The sequence below is a fragment of the Eulemur rufifrons genome, chromosome 29 (assembly GCF_041146395.1).
Source record: "Eulemur rufifrons isolate Redbay chromosome 29, OSU_ERuf_1, whole genome shotgun sequence".
Classification (NCBI taxonomy): domain Eukaryota; kingdom Metazoa; phylum Chordata; class Mammalia; order Primates; family Lemuridae; genus Eulemur; species Eulemur rufifrons.
The window spans coordinates 41,763,328-41,787,060 of record NC_091011.1 but is presented as its reverse complement, the minus strand read 5'-3'; the positions used below and the strand labels follow the sequence as shown (position 1 = coordinate 41,787,060).

Here is a 23,733-nt window from a genome sequence, read left to right as displayed (position 1 = left end):
ATTAGTATCAAAGGTCCTCAATGCCAAAGTAAGATGTTATCACCACTGTCATTGCAGGGTGATTACCCTTCCTCCTCCCCACCTCGCTCCCACTCCCTGTTTAAATGTATTCTTTAGCATATGCTCCCTCTCCCACATCAGATCCTCCCCAAAGATATGCCTCCTGCGGCCTATAAAGGTGGCCGGCTGTGCTCCTCTGCTATGGACGTTTTCTCTCTCCTCTTTGCCTAACCTCGTTACTTGGAGGTAGAAGTTTGTTTTTCTCACTTAAAAAAGTAGCCCTCTTCCTGGAACCAGTTGTGACAATCAATACATGGAGTTTTTATTTACTACTCTTGTGAATGAAACATTAGGTGCAAAGGTGTCAATATTTCTGAATAAAGTTAAGAAGTATTTAGTGGCATGAGGGTTTCATGAGGCAGATGACTGGTTCACTGATAGCTCTGTAGAAATAACATAGCCCCAGTCTTAGAAAAAGCTTTGAAGCTCATGATCGATTCTAGAATTATTTCATCATCATTAGAAATGTTTGTCCCCTCCCCCTTTTCTTCTTGGTCATTTTAACAATTTAATCATGTGTCACACTTTAGCTTAGGCTTGAAGATAGTATTTTTCCCATAAGAGGTGCCTAATAAGTTCTGAATGGATGGATGGATAAATGCAAGTGGGGTTGTATCCATTATACCTGAAGATGGCCACAGACCCACGAGAGTATCATTTGACTTGAATTGTTTGGTAGGTTCTGATGATACTTTTATGCCCTACATACTCCTTCCCCTTGAAACAAAAGACAGTTGACAAAGTGTATGTGGTGGTTTGGTATTTAGTTATAGCAGTAATAATTTTAGCTTACATTACATTTGCTGAGTTCTTAGGTACACCAAGCAAGTGTGTTACATATATTATTTATCTTTTAAAACTCTATTATTGCCAAAGGGTAGAAACAACTTTTGTCCATCAACCAATGAATGGATAAATAAAATGTGAAATATGCATAGAGTGGAATATTAATCAGCCACAAAAAGGAATAAAGTTCTGATTCATGCTACAACATGGATGAATCTTAAAAACATTATACTAAGTGAAATAAGCCAGACATAAAAGGACAAATATATTATTCCACTTAATATGAAATATCTAGAAAAGGCAAATTCATAGATGACAAGTAGATTATAAATTACCAGGGACTTGAGTAGAGGAGGGGATGGCAGTTTTTGCTTAATGGGTACAGAGTTTCTACTTGAGGTAATGACCAATTTTGGAAATAGATAGTGATAATGGTTATACAACATTGTGAACGTAATTAATGCCACTAAATTATATTCTTAAAAATGGTTAAAATGGCAAATTTTGTTATAAATATTTTATCATGATAAAAAATAGTGAAGAGTATCTGTAGTATTTAAACAAATAGGAGTTGTATTTACTAACATAATGAGACATCTAAGGGGTGCCATGGCATTGGTTCAGGGTCGTCCTTGCCTTGAACCTCTTGGCTTTCCCTAATGACAGCAAGGTGGCTGCTGCAGCTCTCCACATGGCATCCATGTTCAAGATAGAAAGAGGAGAAGGGGGTGACACCAGTCAAATCTTTTTCTTTTATCACAAAACATGTAAAGACTTTCCTCAAACTAATAAATTTTCACTTATATCTTGCTGGGCAGAACTGTGCGTCAGGGCCATCCCAAGCTGCAAGGCAAGGGAGGCTAGCAAAATGAGCACTTAGCTTTTCTAGCCTCTGTAATGGTGGCAGCAAGAAGATGAGTTGGAAGTATATGAAGAGTCACAGGATAATTTTATAAAATGTTCATAGCTAAGCACTGGATTTTGTCTTCCCTGACACTGTACCAAATTCCATAAAGAATTCCTTCTTGCTTAGATGTAGCTAGTACAGAGCCTCCCAGCATTTGGACTTAAAATTGTTGCTGGTCCTAACTCAAACTCGAAAATATTGAACTCAAAAATCTTACTACCTTTTAGCCATCGTCTCAAAAACATAATCAAATATGTATTTTTACCTCTTCTGAAACATCTTCAAATCAACTAAATTTACCTCTTCCCCTAACTTCCTGTAGTATTAATTTCTATCATATCAGATTTTTCAGTTCTTGGATATGGTAAGGAATTCTTACATCTCTGGTACTGGCCTTTGGGATCCAACAGAATAAATAGAGATGATAGAGATGTTCAATAAATGTCTCTTAAGTGGATACACTAATAAATGCTCCTTATTTATTTTGTTCCCATGTCTTACATCATTTGACACAACCATGCAATTTGGGTTCTGCATGGTGGTTGCCAGTGTCTAGGATGTATCATTCTGGTTAGGACTTCCTTATAGGCATGGTAGTAACTGAGCCAAAGAGCAATTATCTTCTCCTTTAAAATAGAACTTTAATGAAGCACATAAGTAAAATATAAAGGAACATTCTATTTAATTAGGAGACACAAGATAGAGCTAGGGCTAAAGAAATTCATGTGTCCAGGTGCAATTAAGTGCCTCACGAACATTTAGCTATTCTCAGTCACTGTAATCCAAACCCAATGAGCCTTCCTGGGCTTCAGTCAATCCCAAATTGAATACAGAGCCTTCCAGAGCTTGTCCAGTTGAAGCTCTGTAAGGACATTTCTAATGAATCTTTCATTACTAATAACAATGATCTTCATCTGCTGGTTTTCAATTTAAAAGGGGGAAGAAGCCCATTTGCCATTGCAAGACTAATGATACATTTGCTTTCCTAAAGTTGCCATTCTCTCATCTAACCTAAAACATACAGAAAGAGAAACTAAAAAAAAGATACCACTAAACTGAATCAAAGAGGAATTTCACTGTCACTTCTCAAATCCCTGCAACTTCCCTGTATCTGCGCTAGATTCAGTCTGCCTTGTAAATTAAGAGTCATCTCCTTCCTCGGTACTAAACACAAAAAACTCACATGCAACATTACATAATATTAAAGTAGAAATATGAGATTTTTCCCCACCGTGTACTGTTGTGCTTATGGTGCCTTTTATCTAGTAGGATAATTAAATCACTTACTACTCTCTTGAACACAGTTCCTTGTAAGGACATTAAAAATCTTCCCAGTAAGCCCTTCCACAGGAAGTGAGAGCAAAATTCCCCAAAACATTGCCTGCTTGGAAAGTTACCTAAAAGCTCAATGCTGAGGAAGTTGACATTGAATGTTTCTCAGTTTGGAATGTGCTCCTCGCCAGAGTGCACAGCTGGCAGAGAGAGACCTGCATAGGCATTAGAAACATCTCCAGCCACTCAAAATTGGAGGTCTTGATGGGATTGGGGGTGGGGGTAGGGCAGTGAGAAGAGGAAGCAGAAACTGTGGTTGATTTCATGCTCCTCTGGCTCGTTTCTTGTACCCTAGGCACAGCCCAGGGATGCTCTGGCAGGGCCAGGAGGCAGCTGGATAGATTAAGAAAGGCCTTTTGTCCCTGCCATTCTCTCTCAGACCATATTTGGGGTGACAGATGCAAAATGGACAGGCATGACTTCAGGCAGGTCCAGAATGGTCTTAATATCCTGAAGCTTATTCTTGGTTAGCAAGCTTCATGTTTTAATTGTTTGGAATTTTTAGACAAACATAGATGGAATTTCGTTTGTTGGATGTTTTAAGGAGACCTTCACTGCCCTCCCCCCTCCACCAATAAAACACTTAACCTTCATTTTAATACTTAACACTAAGTGCTATTTTTATGTGTTGTTGGAAACAACCACATAATTTTTTTTTTTATTTATTCTGGGGAAAAATATAAAAAAAATTCTGGCCAAGGATAATATGGAAAACTTCAGCATTAAAAATAATATCCTAAGTAATCCAAAAGGGCAATTAATTTTCACTTGGAAGGTGTTCACTAGCACAAACACTGAAATAATGAGTAAACTGGCTCTCCAGAGAAATGCCAACTGTTGCCTGCCGCTTCCCACTGGGTTCCAGGTGTAACAACCTCTCTGCCTGTGCTAACTTTTGACTCTGCATCAGGAGACTTTTAAGGAGGACATCTTTTTCAGGCAACTGGAAATAATCTAGTGTGGTATTAGACACCAGCCTCTCTCATTGTTAAGTCACTCAGAATTGGCCAAATTCCCTAGTAAGTAAAGCTGTCATTGCTATTAAAAAATAATAGCTATGCAAGGCAATCTGGAAGGCAGAGGATGTTTAAGTCGATGGTGCGTGTTGTACAGCTCTCCAGGGGCAGGAAATATGATGGACTGACTACCCATTCCCACACAGATACAGAGGTCAGTCTCCTTGGGGATGGGTTTGTTGGAAATTTCAGGGCTCACCCAGAGGCAATGAAATATACCAATAATTTCATTCTGAAACATTATAGCAGATTTGAAAGTATGCATAATATAAGTAAATTCAAGTTATTCCTCTTCTATAATGTTCCACGTTATTATATAAAAGCTAGAAGTTGAAAAGAACAAACAATGGTTCTGAGCGATTTCTTAAGTGGATAATCATTGACTGAAAAATTAGAAGTTGATTCAGGAATGCCATTTTACAGACTTGGCTTGTTGAAAGCACTCTTTTCCATGTCCCCTTCCACAGAAATTGACTCATCTTAGTGTCGTCCACCCTAACCAGGGTGATACAGGCTCTGCCACTCTGAGCTCAACACCTCAAGCCCTCACCCACAAAATTCTTTATCTTTAGCTGTTAGTGGTTCTCAAGTGCAGTAGCATATGTGGAGCACACTGTGAATAATCTTAGCAATACAGATTTTTTAAAGGTTCACAGTTCCCCGAAAAGAAAATGCCTAAGCACAACTGTATTCAAACTACTGTTACATTTGACTAGAACAATGTCTGCTTTGGAGAAGTGGAGCTATGTGCCAAAAGTGTTTTGGTGACAGAGGTTGGGATGCGGGGAGTGGAGAGTCAAAAACTGAACAAAGAGAAAAATCAGAGGAGGAAAAAAAAAACCCATGTGAGTACATTATCTTCCCTTGCATGTTAACATGGAAATAACAATGATGCCAAAATGTTCTCAGAGAATCTCTTGGGGAGGAAAAAAACAAAAATCTATGAAAACTTTTAAAAAGGGACATATATATATGACCCAGTTATCTAAAAAGGCCTTTAAGAAACACCTCTCTCTACCTCCAACCCTCCAGTTGTCTAAAATGAATTTTAGGACATTAACCCATTACTTTAAAAATGTATCTTCTAGATTTAAAATGTTCTTATCACAAAAAAATAAGTATGTGAGGTAATGCATGTTAATTAGCTCAATTTAGCCATTCCACAGTGTATACATATTTCAAAACATTATGTTGTACAGGATAAATATGTACATTTGTTTGTCAATTAAAATTAATTAAATACGTCTCCTAAACAAAACTAATAAAACAGAAATTATCAGATAGTATTTAAGAAAACCCAAGTTCACTACCAGCAGCTATTTGTAACTTCATGGAATGCTGGCATATCAGAGGGTGTGCTTGTAATCCTTCCCTCTCTGCTGCTTTGATGGTGTGACTCTCTAAATTGAAGTGACTGCTTTACTGATTGCTTCTAGTTTTCCCTCTTTCTCTCCCTGGACTACGTTATTAATTTTGTGCTATGTTAGTGACTGTGCATGTTGGCAGATTTCCTAGAGGACTGTTGATGAATACTGCCCACAAAGAATCTCACTTTTTCTTTTCATCGGTGCATTTATGTAATTTATAATTTTAACCTATTAGTTAATTCAATGGAGAGATTATTTAAAAGGCTGCTTGAGACATAGTATATAGCTAATCCAGGTCACTATAATCTTTACCAGAAGTTATTTGTTCTTGTGCATAAGTAAAAATAAATGGTCTATGTGTACAGTTATTTTGATCTTAAAAGCCATTCTTATAGAGAAAGATTAGGATTATGTATTTCCCTATAATGCTCACATACTTATCTATATGTCAAATTGTACTTATAATAGTTTCTATATAGGCTTTGGTTCATTTATGTACATATGTGATTGTACATGGATATATGCATCTAGACTTGGGTATGCATAGACAAAGTTATAGACCTTGTCATAATATAAACTACTACAGATGGAATTTAACATAACATGTCTATTAAAATCAGGTCTAAAGAGTATTAGAAGGATTTATTGAAAAACTACTAGATTGGACAAAAAACAGTTTCTATCCTCCCTTTGTCATGAATTGGGCAAGTCATTTAGCCTTTTTAGGCCTTAGTTTACTTATTTGTAAATTGAGAATACAAAAATAATTGATACTTAACCCTTTAAATCGTAATAGCCAGCCTGAGCAACATAGCAAGACCCTGTCTCTACAAAAATGTTTTTAAAAAAAAAAAAAAAAAAATAGCTGAGCATGGTGATGCACACTTGTAGTCCCAGCTACTTGGGAAGCTGAGCCAGGAGGATTGCCTGAGCTGAAGAGTTTGAGACTATAGTGAGCTACGACACACAACTTCACTCTAGCCCAGGCAAACAAAGTAAGATAGGGCACCATGTGCTTGGAGAACTGAGACAGAATGGTCAACACGCATATTTTATTTCTTGAACTTGAACTTCACAGATTAAGAATAGGATTTTCACTTCCAGCAGCAATGGCAGACAAGACTCTGCTGGAAATCAATTCGATTCTAAGTAAAACATTTTGGTTTGTTGCTGGACTCCCTAGAAGAGGGTAAAATAATCTCTAAATTCCCTGCCTCCAAAAAACAAAAAAGAAAAAGCTGAGGAGCTTGAAGCCTTGAGCAGATTAACACACTGAGCAAGCAGCAAAGGAGAGAAAACTGTATTATACTGAAGGAAAATGCCAATGGGCATACAGTGTATTTGGATACTGAATTTAGGATCAACAGCAAGGTAAGGATACTGAACCTGGGATTTTGAATTAAGCCAGGACCCTCAAAGAGAGCTAAAGTGGCCCCAAGTTGGTAGTCCTCCCACCTACTAGCAGAAACAAACCAGATCTCCATAGGAAAGCATCCAATTCCCACAACGCATAATCAGGCAAATATTAGTTCACAAAGACCACTAAGCACATGAGGAAGTAAGCCATGTTTATCAGAACTGTTAGATATTGAATTGTTTATGAAGTGCTTAAAGAAATATAGTACAGAATCAAAATAATGAACAAGCAACAGAAGCCTATCAGGATGCGCAAGCAGTTCTTAAAAATAAGTGGAATGTCTACATAAAAAGCATATAAATGTTGAAAGAAAAAACATGTTAAAAAGCAGAGTGGCCACATATAAAAGAGATTTAATGAACTTGAAGATGGACGTGAATAAATTAACCAGAATATAATCCCGAGAGAAAACGGGCTGGAAAATGTTAGCATAATTTTTAAAATTGAAAATAAAATGAGAAGGTCTAACACATGTCAACTCAGAGTCACAGGAGGAGAGAATAAAGCTAATCAAAAAGTGACAATATCTGAGAAATTTCCAGAAATTCTGAAAATTATGAATCCACAGTTTCAGAACGCACAGCATTCCCAAGCGGCATAAGTCAAAGAAAACTAATACCTAGCATAGTAGAAGCTCTGTTGCACAACAAAGACAAAAGTTTTTAAAGCTGCCAGAGAGTAAAGAAATGGAAGATTATTTCATGGACAGCAAACTGCTCAAAAATGGTAACAGAAAATAGAAGATAATAGAATAATATATTTGTGTTGAGAGCAAGTAGCTATTATCTATCAAGTATGAGAGTAAAAGAAAGACATTTTCATTTAAACAAAAACTGAGAATTTATCGTCAATGGACTCACACCTAAGAAACTTTGAATCTAAAGTTTACTCCCTAGAAAGATGGTATTCTTTAATGACAATTCAATTAAGATAGAATAGCAAAAAGATATTTTTAAAATTCTCGTATCTTTCTAAATAGAATAATTATTCATTGATCAATTAAGAAATCATGAGGTTTTTTTAATGCTTAAAGCTAAATTGTAATGAAAATTAACATGTTGGAACTAATATTTTTTAGAGAAATCAGCCATAAATGCTCACATTAGAATGGAAAGAAGTCTGAAAATGAACTAAGCACCCATCTTAAATTGTGTATTTATAAGAGAATAAATAAAGAAAATAAAAGGAGAGAAACAATGAAAATAGCAAAAGTTCATACATTGAAAACAAAACTACAATGAAAAATTTTTTTTAAAGTTAGCTTTTTGAAAAAAGTAATAGACAACCCTTTGGAAAGACCGAGGAAAAAAAGAGTACAACTAATAAAAGGATTAAAAATGAAATATAAATAAAGACATAGCACAGATTAGAAAGAGAATGCTATGAGGAATTTTGTGCCAATACGTTTGAATACCTAGATGAAATAATTCTTAGAAAAATATAACTTACCAAAACAATTAGGAATTAGGAAACTGAATGGTTAAAGCAATTGAATCAGTAGTTTAAAATCTTCCTACAGGAGAGACCAGGCCCATTTAATTTTATAGGTGAAATTACTAAGCATTCAACAGTACTTTCTGTCTTTTGCAGACTTATACAACAAATGGAAATACTGCCTAAATCATTCTGTATAACCTAGGCACCAAAAATAGACAAGTACGATCTGAGAAAAGAAATTATAGGCCAATCTCATTCAAGAACCTAAACAATTACCAAATGGAATCCAATGGAGTTTTGTTTTTTTTTTTAGGTTCATTTATCATGACCAAGGAATGCAAGGTAGTGTAACATTAAAAAATCTAGAATTATGAGCCACCATAATAGATTAAAGGGGAAAACCCATAATATATAGTCTTAATAGATGCAGAAAAACTTTGGATAAAATTAAGTATTGATTCAGTATAAAAAGTCTTAGCAAACTATGAATAGAAAAGAATTCTCTTTACTTGAATGAAGGTGTCTACCAAAACCTCAGTAAATATTGTTCTTAATGATGAAAAGTGAAAAATATCCCATTCAAAAATTACAAATGGGATGAGTTTGCTCACTATCGTGTTTTCAATCACTATTAAAACTAGAGTTTCTAGCCAAACAATACATAAAGACAAGATTAGAAACAGGCAAACCCACAAATACTTGCAGATGATTGTTTACATAGAAAATCACAAAGAATCTACAAATATAGTAATAATAAGAGTTTAGTAAGGTGGCTGGCTCTAAAACCAATATACAGAAATCAATTGCCTTTCTAAACAATGGTCATAAACAACTATTGAAACATAATACTAAAAAGTTACAATTTATAGTTATGACAGAAACATAAAGTATCTGGGAATAAATCTTATAAAAGATATGCAAGATCTGTATTGAGAAAATAAAACTTGACTGAAAGTTATTAGAGAAATAAATGAAAAGATGTACCATGTTTATGGATAGTGACACCTGATATAGTAAGGATATCATTTCTCTCAAATTAACATTTAGATTTAAAATCACAGCCGGATTTTTCATGAAATGGACAAGCTAATTCAAACTTTGTATGGAAAAAACAAAGGGCTAAGAAAAACTAAGACTCCTAAAGAATTGAGTCTGACGATTTATACCACATATTAAGAATTTCTATAAAGCTAAATAATTAAGGCTATAATTTTGGCAGAGTTAGAAAACTTGAAAAATAGCAACAGAATGGAACAGAGGATAGACCCAACATACATGAAAACTTGATATACAGTAGGGGTGGGATTGCAGATCAGTGGTGATAAGACAATTAGTTATATTGGTGGGGGTGAGGGAAGCAAAACCAATTTTCAGTTTTAGCTGGATTAGAAAAATAAATGTGAAGGCATAATTAAAAAAACAACTTGTAGAATGAAATAAAGAATCTCTATGATTTCAAAGGAGGAAAGGATGTCTTAAACAAGAAACAAAAAACAGCAAAGAAAAGAATGCTAATTGTGACAACATAAAAACTAAGAACGTCTGATCAATAAAAGTTACCATTTGCAAAAGTGAAAAGACAAGCCATGAACTGGAAGAAGATATTTGCAATATGTGTAACTGACAAAACATTGATTCCAGAGTATACAAAGAACTACTTTGTATGACAAAACCAATAGAAGATGAGCAAAAGATAGTAACAGGCACATCCCAGAAGGAGAAATGGACAGTATATGAAAGGATGCTCATTCTCATTAGTAATAAAGGAAATACAATTTAAAACTGAAGTGAAATACAATTTTACACACTCTGAATTGGCAAAAATTGAGAAATCAGACAGTATCAAATGTTGAAAAGGATATGGATCAACAAGGTCTTTTATATACTCTTAGGAATGTAAACCTGTATAACTGCTTTGGGAAACAATTTGGCACCATCCAATGAATTTAAGTATGAGCATACCTCACTCCTATGTATACATACCAGAAAACCTATTACCCTTGGTTACATAGAGACTTGTTCAGAGAAGCACAATTCGTGACAGTAAAAAACTGGAAATGACAAATACTCATCCTTTGATAGTAGACCAAATAAATAAATTGTATTTACTTGGTGGAATACAATACAGCAATAAAAATGAATGCTCTTGATGAATGAACACATATGGTGTAGCCATACAATGGAATATTATTCTGTAATATGAGTAATGAAGTACAGTCATGCTCCACAGAACAAGGTTTCTGTCAACAAAGGACCATATATATATGACAGTGGCCCCATGACATTATAATACTATACTTTTACTGTACTTTATGTTCAGATATGTTTAGGTATACAAATATTTACCATTGTGTTACAGTTACCTCCATTATTCAGTACACTAACATGCTGAGCAGGTTCCCTAGGAGCAACAGGCTATACCATATAGCCTAGGTGTGTAGTTGGCTATACCATCTAGGTTTGTGTAAGTGCACTCTATGACGTTCACACAATAAAACTGCCTAATGACACATTTCTCAGAACATATCCTTGTCTTTAAGCAGCACATGACTATACTGATACATCCTACAACATGGACAAAACCTCGAAAATATTATGCTAAATGAAAAAAGCTAGTCACAGAGAAACCACATATTGTATGATACCATTCATATGCAATACCTAGAAGAGGCAACGATATAGAGACAGAAAGTCAGGCTTAGGGAATGGGGAAGCAGGAGAGTGGGAGATTGAGAATGACTACTAACGGGTACAAGATTTCTTTTGGGAGTGATGAAAATACTCTAAAATTAGAAGATGATGATAATCAACTCTAAATATACTGAAAGCCATTGAAGTATATACTTTAAATGAGTGGACTTTAAGGTATGTAAATTATATAGCAATAATGCTATTAAAATGGGTACTCTATAGTAACAATGCAACATTGAATGAATCTTTAAAAATAGTAAGTTGAATGAAAATAGAAAGTTCCAGAAGACAATATACAGTATGGTACCATTTCTATATAACTCACAAACAAGCAAAATGAAATTATACTGTATATTGTTTAGGGATACATGATAGAACCATTTGCAATGTTGCAAAGGAAGGATAAACATACAAGAGTTGCAACCTTGTGGGGAAGAGAGGGATGTGGAACAGGTGAAGGTAGATGAAATGATACTGGTAATTCTTTTAGTTGAGTTGAATGATTATTTAAAAGTTTAAAATTTTAATTGTAATTTTATATTTACATATTTTATATTTAATCTTTTATATGTACCAAATATATTTAAAAGAGAATAAAAGAAAAATGCTTTAAAAATAATATGGATATACCAGCAAAAAGCAAGTCACTTATGAAAGAGGAAATAAGATTGACCCCAGACCTGCCACACCACCCTCAAAACCAAAGACAATGTCTACAAAGTGCTGAGGAAAACAAAGAATGACTTGAAAATTTTAAGACCAAATTATCCTCCTAGGATAAATGCAACAGATAGTAAGCATGAAACAATGTAAAGAAAGCAAACTCCATGAGCCTTTCTTGGAATAAAAAATAAATAAAAACTATTTTATGACAAAATCTAGGCAACTAAGTAGATGAATCAAGGCGTGTAGAATGGAGAAGCCAGGACATGGAACAGTCTGATAGTGAGCATCAAATCATTTGAAATAGAACCAAGAGTAAACAACTCTGAATTATGGTTGAGGAACAAGCTGTAAATGTTAAAAATCCAGACATTATAAAAACAATATAACTACCAAAAATGGGGTTTGGAAGAGGGAGAGAGGTGGAAGAAAGTGAAATGACATTTCTTTCCTCAAATGTCATAAGGAAGTTGATAGATATTGTGCAAAATCAAAACAATTTTAAAAATATGCTGCGTACTCACTCAGCAGCACGTATTCTAAAATTGGAAAGATACAGGGAAGATTATCATGGCTGCTACACACACAGGATGACAAGAATTTGTGAAATGTTCCATATTTTTAATTTCAAGTGAAATTATTTTCATCTTTTTCCTCTCTAAAATTTTACAGAAATATTTACTGCAGTAGGACATAACTATCAGTTCCCACCCGTAAGTTCTGATGTTCAGTATCTAATAGATGCATTGCATCTTTACAGATGTGCAAATTATTTAAAGCATAGACTTTAAAAGCAATTAAAAAATACTAATAGGGATGAAAACTGTATGTCATGTGAAATAATTTTAATGTTTGTATATTTTTATTCTAATAAACTTTTATGTTCCACATTGGATTTTATCAGAAAAAAAATTAAAAAATATATTGATTCTTCTCTGTCACTAGAGGAGGTATTGACATTTGAGGTGGGCGTGTTTTTGATGTTAGGTCTGTCATGTGCATCTGTGATGTTTGGCATCTCTGGAGAATGCCAAGATCCCCCTAACTGTGACAGCCCAGAACATGTGCATGCATTTCTAAACGTACCCCCTAGGGAATTCGCACTGCCTGGATTGAGAACCACTGCTCTAACCACTTAGAGTTTTTCAATCTTTTCTATGAAATTTAAAGCAATGTTAGAGACTTAAATTCGTAATTTAAAATCTCAAAAAGGAATCATTTACTTGAAATTCATTGTTTCATATTGGTGTGCTTTTCTTCTATTAAACTAAACTAAAATAAATTTAATACCGAATAAGCCCTCTTATCTAACACAACCATTTGCATTAATAAAAAAAATTTGTTGAAACATGGAATCTGAAAAATATCCATATTTTGCATATCTTTATTGTGATTGTATATAAAATGTAAAATTTATCATTTTAACCATCTTAAAGTATACCGTGTTCTGTGGAATTAATTACATTCACATTGTTGTGCAACCATCACCACTTTCCATCCCCAGAACTTTCTCATCTTCCCCAGCTGCATATTTTAACATAAACCATATATACAGTCATTTGGAATTTGCTAGTCTTTTAATTTGGGGCCAGGATCTTTTCTTGGAGAGTGGTCACCTGATTGGAATTCCCCCTGGCCACCTTTTTTGCATAAGCTATCACTCTCTAGGATTTCCAGTTTCAATTTTTAAAAGTGAAACAAGAACTGAAAGACACTCGGGAAGGAATCCGAGAGCGGAATCCTCCTAGATTCCTCCCTGCCCCACCCCCATTGTACTATTGTCCTGCTCACAGCTATTTTAAAAGCAAATTTTGAATTACCCTACATTTAGGCAGTCTAACACACTCAACCTAGTTTTTATCACAACAAAAATTTGGCGCATTTGTATCTTACTGGTTTTCATAACATTTAATTAAATTATATAATTAAAAAAAAGTTTCTGAATTTAAACTCAGCTGACTTGTGGAAAGCACCCAGCTGAACTAATGGGGACAGAAGTGTGGGGCATCTAGAGAGCTGTCTGCTTGCTCTGAGCATTGGAAGTGAAGGGTGTCACTTAGGAGACGATCTGTAAAATCAGATATTATGTTAAAATAATGGATTAAAAATAGCATGCATACTTCTGATGGTTAATTTTATGTGTCAACTTGACTAGCCCATGGGGTGCCCAGACATTTGGTCAAACAGTATTCTTAGCATGTTTGTTGATGAGGTTAATAATTGAATAGGTAGACGAAGTAAATTAGCAGATTGCCCTCCCTAATGTAGGTGTGCCTCATCCAATCAATTGAACACGTAAATAAAACAGAAAGGCTGAGTAAGAGGGAACCCCTCCTGCCTGACTGCTTTGAGCTGGCATGCCAGTTTCTTTCTGACCTTTGGACTTGAACTGAAGCATCAGCTTCTGGGGGTCTCCAGCCTGCCAGCTTTCAGACTAGAAATACATATTAACTTCTCTGCCCTCCAGCCTGCCAAGTGCAGATCTTGGGACTTCTCAGCCTCCATAATTGCATGAGTCAATTCTTTATGATAAATAAGTCTCTTCATATATGTATCCATTTATACTATTGGTTCTGTTTCTCTGGAGAACCCTGACTAATACAATACCTGACAACTAAATGCAATGTGGATCTTGGAATAGAAAGAAGACATTAGTGGAAAAACCAGTGAAATTTTTTTTTAAAAGTCTGGAATTTAGTTAATAGTAACGTACCAGTGCTGGTTTCTTATTTGTGACAAATGTACCATGGTAATGTAAGCTGTACTTACAGTACGTACAATAGAGGAAGTAGGTTGAGAGTTATATGAGAACATTGTATTATCCTTGCAATGTTTCTGTAAATCTAAAATTATTCCAAAATAAAAACTGTGTTTTAAAAAATGGCATGAATCATATGATCTTTCTGAAACCATTTTAAATTATCTGTACATTTGTATTATATTTATGCATTTTGCTCGCCAAATGCTAGTAATCTTTACTTCTTTTCTTTGTACCCTTCTGTATTTCTTGATTTTTTTTTTTAAATGAACATACATAGCATTTTACTAAAACAATGAAGTCATTCTTTAAAACATTTGAGGCTGTTTGCCAAAGTGACTTCTAAAAATCATCCAAACTCTAAAAGCACTATGATGTTTGATTTGGTGTTATTTTTCAATAGCACAGTCACCTATAACTCTCTCCCTAGGGACCCAAAGATGATTTTATGATGAGGCTCCAAGATTAATACTATGCCATAGAACTAGAAAAATGGTCAGGTTGTGTTAGCATAAGAATATGTTGTTCCGGACTGCCTTAGTCCATTCAGGCTGCTATAACAGAATACCATAAATTGGGTGGCTTATAAACAACAGAAATTTATTTATCACAGTTCTGGAGGCTGGGAAGGCCAAGATCCAAGCGCCAACAGATTCAGTGTCTGGCTGCTTCCTGGTTTATAGATGACCGTCTGCTCACCTGATGGAAGGGGCAAGTGAGCTCTCTGGGGTCTCTTATTTATAAGGACACTAATCCCATTCATGAGGGCTCTACCCTCATGACCTAATCACCACCAAAGGCCAAAGGTCTAGGGTGGGGCTGGAGAACTTGCAGTTCTAAAATTGCCGGGTGACACTGATGTTGATACTGCTGGCCCAGGGGCCACACCATGTGACTCACTGATCTACACCCTACAGAAGCGCTAGCCGGTTGTCTAATTCCCTGCGTGTACCAAAGGAGAAAAATAAAATGTAGCTATCCAGTGTCTAGAACTTAGCCATAAAATTAACAGGAAGAATATGCATGTTTTGTTTTAAATCCAAGATATAAAGGCTTTGTTCTTATAATCATCATTCTTTAATTCAAATCATTTTTGTAGTCCAAAAGTAAAGCTAAAACTGCTAAAGGAGGAAAAACTATTGATATTTCTATCAGAGTACATAAAAAGGTTAATTATGGCATGCACATCTCAAAGATTTCCCTGCCATGTGAGCCATCTCCAGAAATACTTGCCATAGAACTGAAATAGAAATGATTATATGAGTAAATTATCACCCACACTCCTTGCATGCATCATTTCATACCACAAGCCTTTTCTCTTTTCAAGGAATAATGGTTTAACATTTTACTTTGTGATGGCACTCTAATTGCTAAATATAATAGGGGCATTATGCTACAGAGTTAAAAGATTCCAAGTGAAAAGATAAGTCAAATATAGTAATCTCACTTAGCCAATGATTCTTTAAAGTGTGCTCCTCTTTTTTTCCAGCTGTCCCGCGATTGTGAACTCTCACAGAATCATTGAGACTGAATACCAAGGCAGAGGAAATCTAAGAGGGACCCTAGAACATTTTTAGTCCAGGAACTGTAACTATGACCCACTGGCCAAATCTAGCCCACCAATTGTTTTTGTAAATAAAAGTTTGTTGGAAAACAGCCATGCCCATTTGTTTATATATTCTGTGTGGCTGCTTTCACATTACAATGACACAGTTAAATAGTTGCAACACAGACCATGTGGTCCAAAGCTGAAAATATCTACTATCTTACCTTTTACCAAAAAAATTTGCTGACTCCTGCTGTATTGCAGCCTACTTACTTGACAGGTTAGAAACTAGCCCGAGAGAGAGAGGTAGCAGAAACAGGATTGCAGAATGCCAGGCATCACCCTCAGCAGCTCCTATAAGAGCTTTGGTCCCCCAAGAAACGGTCATAGCTGCCCTTCATGTTTTAGTAGAGAAGGAAACATTGGAGTAAGTTTGCATCTTATTACAATTTTCAAAGATCCCCTCCACGAGTCAAACCCAAAAAGAACAGTAGTGAGACAGAAGTGTGCTTTGATGTTAGTCCAAAATGTATCGATGCCATTTTTTTCACCCATGTATAAAGCACATTAGCAGCCTAACGTTCCAGGCTCATTTGTAACAATGAGAAAAGTCCTTTTTCATTGATGAATCATTAAGATCTTCTTTTCTTTCAGAAAATATACTATTAATAAACATTGTATCATGAAGCATTCTCCAGAGTGTCCAGAGCTTTCAGTAGAATGTGCCTGGTGGTATGAATTCTTATTTTCTCAAGTTCTTAGATGCACCAAATTGACAAAAGCATATAAGAGAGAGAGTGTATGTGTATGTTCGCATGACTATTTTTACATAATTCATATATCCATGTCTAAAATAAAATGATACAATAGTGCTAGGTGACCCCCTAATCTCTCTCATTTGTATGTCAAGGAAAATATATCTGTTCTGTAAAATGAACAGGAACCCAAATTGTGTGGTTACAGGTAAGTGCACAAAGATGTACAATGAATTGAAAGGGAGTATTTTCACAGAAAGGATAATTATTTTATGTGTTCATTCATCAGCCCTTTATTGGGTATCTCCTCTGTACCAGGAACCCACTGTGCTGACACTGACACATACAAAAGGGTAAGAGGATGTCACACAGTCTGACCGGGGAGCTCACGATCTCAGGACACATAATACAACGTCTGCAAGCTCTGCCATGGAAGAGACATTGGAGTGAAGTTCTGGAAGATGCGTAGGGGCTTGTCATGTGGATATGCACATTCCAGGAACATGAAAATGAAAATTTTAGTGTTAATTCTCTTGGGAAACATTCTTGACCCCTTAGTCTTATTTAGATATTCCCTCTTCTGAGTTTCTACAGCATACATCTATCATAGGACTTTTCTTTCCACCTGGCATTCAAGCAGGTATTCAGTAAATGAATTAATGAGTGGGTGAATGAATGGGTGGGTGAGTGAGGGAGGGAAGAGGGAAGGGAGTTAAGGGACATACAAAAGGCAGAGGTGTGAACCACCATGGCCTACTCAGGGAACTGCTTATATGGCTGGAAGAGAAGGCATGGGAAAAAGGGAGACATGCTGGGAAATGAGGCTGGAGAGGTAGGCCAGGGTTAATATTATGGAGGACCCTACATACCACCCTAGGAACTGGATTACATCAATTATTTCAGCAATTCCATGTTGGCCTCTACTATGCGCCAACCCTGTGTTAAGTCTCTGGAGATGCAAGATTCCTGTCCTTGTGGAGCTTACCGTCTCACTGAAGCAATATTAATTGTGAATAGGGCATGGGCTCTAGATGCAGACTGCCTGGGTTCCAGTTTTAATTTACTCCTCCTAGCTGTGTGGCTTTTAGTTTCTCAATGCTTCAGTTTCCTTATCTATAAAAACTGGAATAATAAAACCTACCTCACAGTTGCTGTGATGATGGAAATGAGATAATATATATAAAACTTCCTGGCACATAGGAGGTACTCAGTAACTATTAGGCACCCATATTATTGTGGAAAAATCATTGAACAAGTAATTAAAAGTGTGATGGAGAGCTACAGAAGGTGAGGCCCATAGTGCAATGATAGTGTAATGGTGGTGGATGGTAGTGGGCCACCAACAAGATCTGGAGATTCAAAAAAAGTCTGCCTAGTGGAAGATTGAGTGGAACTGAGGTTGGAAGGAGGCAGCAGCCAGCTCATGGAGGGTCTTGTGAGTCATGGTAAGATTTTGGGCTTTGTCCCAAGGTGGGTGAGACCCACTGAAGGGATTAAGCATGGGAATGACAAAATCAGAGTTGTGTTTTTAAAAGATGGAGAGAAGTGGGCAGATTCAATAGACGACAGGAATTGAATTGACAGGGATTGGTAATCAACTAAGATGTGGGGAAAACAAAAGTGTAAGATATCTCCTGGATTTCTGGATTAAGCCACTGAATGAATAGTGTGCCATTTACTTAGGAATATGAGAGTAAGAACAGATGTTCACAGCCAAAGGTGAGAGCAGTTGAAGTTGAGGTGCCAGCATGGATGGTGGTGGAGCTCAGAATAGAAATGAGCATGGAACCTAGGTGTGGATGAGATTGCCAAGCAAAGCAAGTAACGTGAGAAGACAACCAAGATGGAACTCTGGGGGGAGAAGAGGAATCCAGAGGAGACTGAACTGGGGTGGTCAAAGAGCTTGGTTAAAAACTAGGAGATGGTGATATCACAGAAACCAGGGGAGGAGAAAGGAGTACATGGTCAATATTATCAAATGCTGCTTCATTTTTTAATAAGGACTGAAAATGGCCCACCAGATTTGGCAATTAGGAGATCTATGATCTTGGTCACCTAAAACTCTCCTAGATCCTGAACATGCTGGTTTTTGAAGATCTTACCCCCGATTATAGCAAACATTAAAATACACCAAATTCCACATTAAATTTCTTTCATAAAAAAATTTAGGGGATTAAAATTTTTTCCTTTTGAAATTACTAATTAAAATATCCTAGTTTTCTCTTTGTATTTGAACCAATCAGTTTTTCTTTAGATCTCAAACATTGTGTAGTTTCTTGAAAAGCCAGAGGACCTAGGCTCTTATCAATAGCGTCTGCAGTCAGAGAAGGCTACAGGGGGTCATGGAGCAAATGAGTGACGGAGCCAAGCATGGACTTCTCTTTCACAAACATAACTAGGAAAGAAAGGAAAGACAGGGACAGGCAAAGAAGGCCATAGAGTCCAGGTACAATTTATTTAAGATGAGAGTATTTCATGCAGAGTGGAGGAAAAAAAGTAGCAAAACAAATTTGATGATACAGAAGAGAGTAGGACTATTTTACCAAAATGCTGCTTGAGCAGACAGGAAAATAAGAAGAGATCCAGAATGTAAGTCCGATTCACCCTCTTTAACATCCCTTCGAGTCCAGATGGAAGAAGAGAAGGACAGGTGGTGGATAGACGTCCACATGCTATATAGATACCATTAGTAACGAGTAACTCCACCACGACCATTCAGCATTGTTCTTCTAAAGATCAGAGCCTACAATGACGGTAGTGGGTGGTTCCAGCAGTTAACAACACCGTGTTTCATAAATAATTCCCAACCACTCTGTGATGCAGAGTGCTGTGCAGATGTCTGTTGGGGTTTGCCCCCTGGTTCCTTTATGAGCCAAGAAGAGGTGAGTACTCTCTGGGAGTGAAATGCCCACCTGTGTCAAGCAAATTGATTTGTCAAAAGCACCATCTGAAAGAGTAGTTGATTTCTACAGAGGAGGCAGGCTGTATATGGGAAGTGCATTAACTCTTTGGGGCCACTGGGCAACATTAGTAAATCATTGCAACAGTACTAAATGGTTCCCCTTATGGCCTCAAAGAGTCTCCAATGGTCCCAGGTGCTTATTTGTCCTCTGAGATTTGGGATGAACACAAGTGCTTTTTAAGAGCCAGGTCAGTGGCCCAATTCCCACTTTACAGATAGGGAAACTGAAATTTATTCTAGGCCAGTTAATGACAGTTTAGATTAGATATTAGCCAGCTAAAGTGGCTAGCTGATATTAGCACTGCAGCTCTGACACCAAAAGGTATTCCAGGGATTATCTCGGTAAATGTCTGTCTTTCAAAATGTAATTGTTCACAGTGAAATACTCCTATGGAGTAGACAAGTATTTCCAATAAGATTGACTTGAATGGTCTTTTGTGAAAATGTTATTTTAGTTGTGGCTTTTTGTTTTAGACAGTTGTCAGAAATAGAAATGAAAAGCCAATAAAGGAGAGAGGAAATAGTTTCAAAAATAGATGTTGGGAATAGGTCTCAAATTTATGAGTGTGTTTATCAGGTTCATATGTTAAATAAACTGGATCATCTTTGGAGGTGTTGCTCAGCAAGCCATGGGCGTTTTAGAGCTAAAAGTGGCTTTGGTACCCTTGACTTAAGAGTGCTTATTTTACAAAGGATAAAACTGGCTCCAAAGTGGCCAGCCAGGTCTTTTGCCCGAACGGGGCAAGGACTTCCAGGTCTTCAAGGCTAGTGGCCACTTCCCAAAAGGGGGAGAAATATAACATTGTGCATGGTTACCCAGGTTTATTTGTAAAAGGGCCACCAATCCTTTTCAAACCATACCTGTAGTTACTAGCCCTCTCCCCCTTCAAAGGGAAAGGCAACATATGTAGAAAAATAAAAAGAAAAATTAGTTACCAAAGATAAACATGTAAAACTTGAGACAAAGAAGTTCTATTCCAGGGTTTATCCACCTATAACCCTCAAAGCTTACTTGTATGACCAAGAGCTTCTAGGAATTTTTTGACCAGATGCCCAATTGTAAATTTCTCTAGAAAGAGAAAAATAAAAGCTGCAACAATAAATTGTGCTCTGTAAGCACAATTAAGTCTTTATTATTTTTGATGAGGCTTCCTAGTATATTATGGGTTTGTTATTATAAAGCTTACATAGAAGAGTGATGGTCTGTAATTCTTGCCTAAAATGGTAGTTTTTTAGCCAGTGGACCAAGAATTAGGGCAGCTCAGAGTTCTGGGATCGCATGGAATGGGACACTGGTTTTGTTTGTTTGGTTTTTTTTTTTTTTTTTTTGTCTTGTCTTTGGTGATTAGATTTAGGGAATAAGTGCCAAAATAGCCCATTTTAATCAACATTGGGACTTCCTTGTTGAAATCTTGGCTGAGTTCAGTGAGTTTTACAAACACAGAAAAAGTAAGCTTGAATACAGGCAGAAGGATGGCCTGAAAAGGAAATTCAGATTTCTTACCTAAATAAGAGATGCATGCAATTATTAATCAAAATAAACATAAGGGTCAAATAATAATTGCATTAAACTCTTTAAAAACTGAGTGTTTCTCTAATATCTATAATAATCGATATTAGTGAATTCATTAGTAATAATCCCTTGCATTTATATGGCATCTTACAAAGTGCTTTCACCTATTAGGACTTGGTTTGCTGTTCACAGGTGCAAGCTGGGCAGGACAGGGGTGATTAGCCCCACTTAACAGATGAATGAGTTCAAGCTGTGAATGGTCCAGAGCTCTTTCCATAGACAACACTGCTGCTGAAGTCCCATGAGCAGCAGCCCCTTTGTGATGAATAATCACTCCTCTGCTCAAGTAAGGGCTGGGCCTTAAAAGTTTACTGCCATTTAATATAAATGTTGACTGAAGATGTGCCCACTCTGGCCTGGAAATATAAGAAGTGTGCCACTTGACGTTAAGGAGAGTATAGATTAAATACATGTTTCCAGTTGATGGTTAGGAATGTAAAGAGGCTCTTAATTAATGAATTTGTTAATAGCTCTTTCAACTTTTGCTCAATGCCCAGCTATCAATGCCAGTGAGTTTTGGACTTTGTCCATTACATTTATCTGTTTCTCCAAAAGCCATTTTCTTTCATACTCGAGTTAAGGTTACCCAAGTCACACAGTGCACTTTTGCCAGCCTGATGGAGGTTCTGAATACCCCCAGACTAGTGCTGCCTAAGAACCTGTAAAATATTCTTTGCATGCCAGCTGTTGTGCTCCTTTGATCCCCCAATTTGCATACGGTACATTACCGAAGGAGAGTTTTTCTTTCTGTTTCACCCAGCGCAGGTGTACAATCACTCCGTGAGAGCTCTCATGATCGGCCATGTAAATTACCCCACAGATCCAAGGTCTGAAAAACTTAGTTTGCCATAAAGACAATAAAAAACCACAATATTTGTGCTTTTTTTCAGACTTCTGAAAAAGTCTTCTTCCTGCCAGCAGCAACCTCACAAACGGCACCAGTCATCGTGGGAAGGGTTGGCAATTATTTTTCTAGCTGATGTAGGTTTGTAGAAAAAAAAATTTTCCAAAGCCATAAATAAGTAATGAAATATATTGGGCTCACTTTGCTTTCTGGAAAAGCCCACCAATTTTCTTTCTTTATATTTACTTTTAAAATCTTCCGATATACTTAAGAATTCTTGGACTCTATCTTCTCAACCATTGCCTTTTTCTCCTACAGCCATTTTCTATAAAATGCACTTTTGTCTCCCATCAAGAATACCAAACTGAAATAATCAGGTGGAAAAGCTTTTCTTTCTTCCTCAGTTATACTTATGTGCACAGATGCTAACTTGGGTAAAATAAAGATAATCTGAACCTTTAGACATTATAGAAAATCTGGGCTTGTTAAAATATGGAATATCTTTAACCTTAATTCAGTACTGTTGTAACCAGAAGTCCTAAGGATATGTATTAGATCAAACATGCACCCTGTGTGCAAATCAGACCTCAAAAATGATAGATTATTCATCTTATAGCTATTATAAAATGCCAAAAATCATATCACATCTCACATAAAGAAAAATGTGATTTTCAAAAAATTTCATTAATTCAGATTTCATTCACCAAATATGATTTGAACTTATCATTTCTCAATATAAAATAAACTATTATTGATGTGAATTATTGCTTTACTCCAAATTTTTAAAAGCATTAAATAAATATGTAAAGAAGGAACACAAACATTTTCTCCAGATGACTCCTTTCCTTCTTAACTTTGTTCAAAGTTTTGGCCAATTCTATGAAAGACTGAAGAAAAAAAAAAACCAAAAACTTTCTTTGCTTTTTTGTTTAAACTAGTTTCCAAGTCAAATTTCATAATCACATTTAGGGTCACTCAATTTTTTACATTTTATAGAAAGGAAAAGGAATATTCGAGTTGGTTTCCTTTAAACTCAAAATAAGGCATAGTAAAGCCTTAAATTGCTTGCAATAATACTTAGATGATAAGGAAATGCATCCTTTTATGTTACCCCAGTATTCTGTTGGCTAAGCGCAGACTGCCAACCTCTCCCTACCCTGTTTCAGCTAACCAGATGGATCACTTCTCTGGATGTTGACATGAACAGCCTATGCCAGTAGAGTGGGGGACTCTGAGACAGGTGAACTCATACGCCAACTTTAGGCTCAGACAGACTTGAGAGGGATCTAATCTCATGGGCTTTGCAGGAAAAAATAATTTGGTGCCACAAGCATGGACAGTTTTTCCTCAATTTTTTCATATTAAATATGCCTTCTGGTCAGTTCTCTTCACTCACTATTGATCAAGCCATTGGGAGAAATAAAAGGATTTTTGCAAAGTATTTGTCCTTCCAGGAGACTGCATTAAAGGTATGAAAAATACCCTTTCCTGAGAGCCTACTAAGTCATCTTCCCTCAATCATTCTTGCTTAGAGCTCACTCCGACATTCCTTTTATGCACAGGGTCTATTTCTTATCCACTATAAATTGTGCCAACCTGCTTTCTTTAGCAGATTGTTG

General features: G+C 36.3%; 1 non-coding gene across 1 annotated transcript; it reads left to right on the top strand.

Annotated features, from left to right (window-relative positions):
* Nucleotides 1-12,192: 12,192 nt before the first annotated feature.
* On the top strand, nucleotides 12,193-12,299 carry LOC138377692 (U6 spliceosomal RNA). The gene has a single exon (XR_011231854.1). It is a non-coding gene; the product is annotated as a U6 spliceosomal RNA (small nuclear RNA).
* The last annotated feature ends 11,434 nt before the right edge of the window (nucleotides 12,300-23,733 follow it).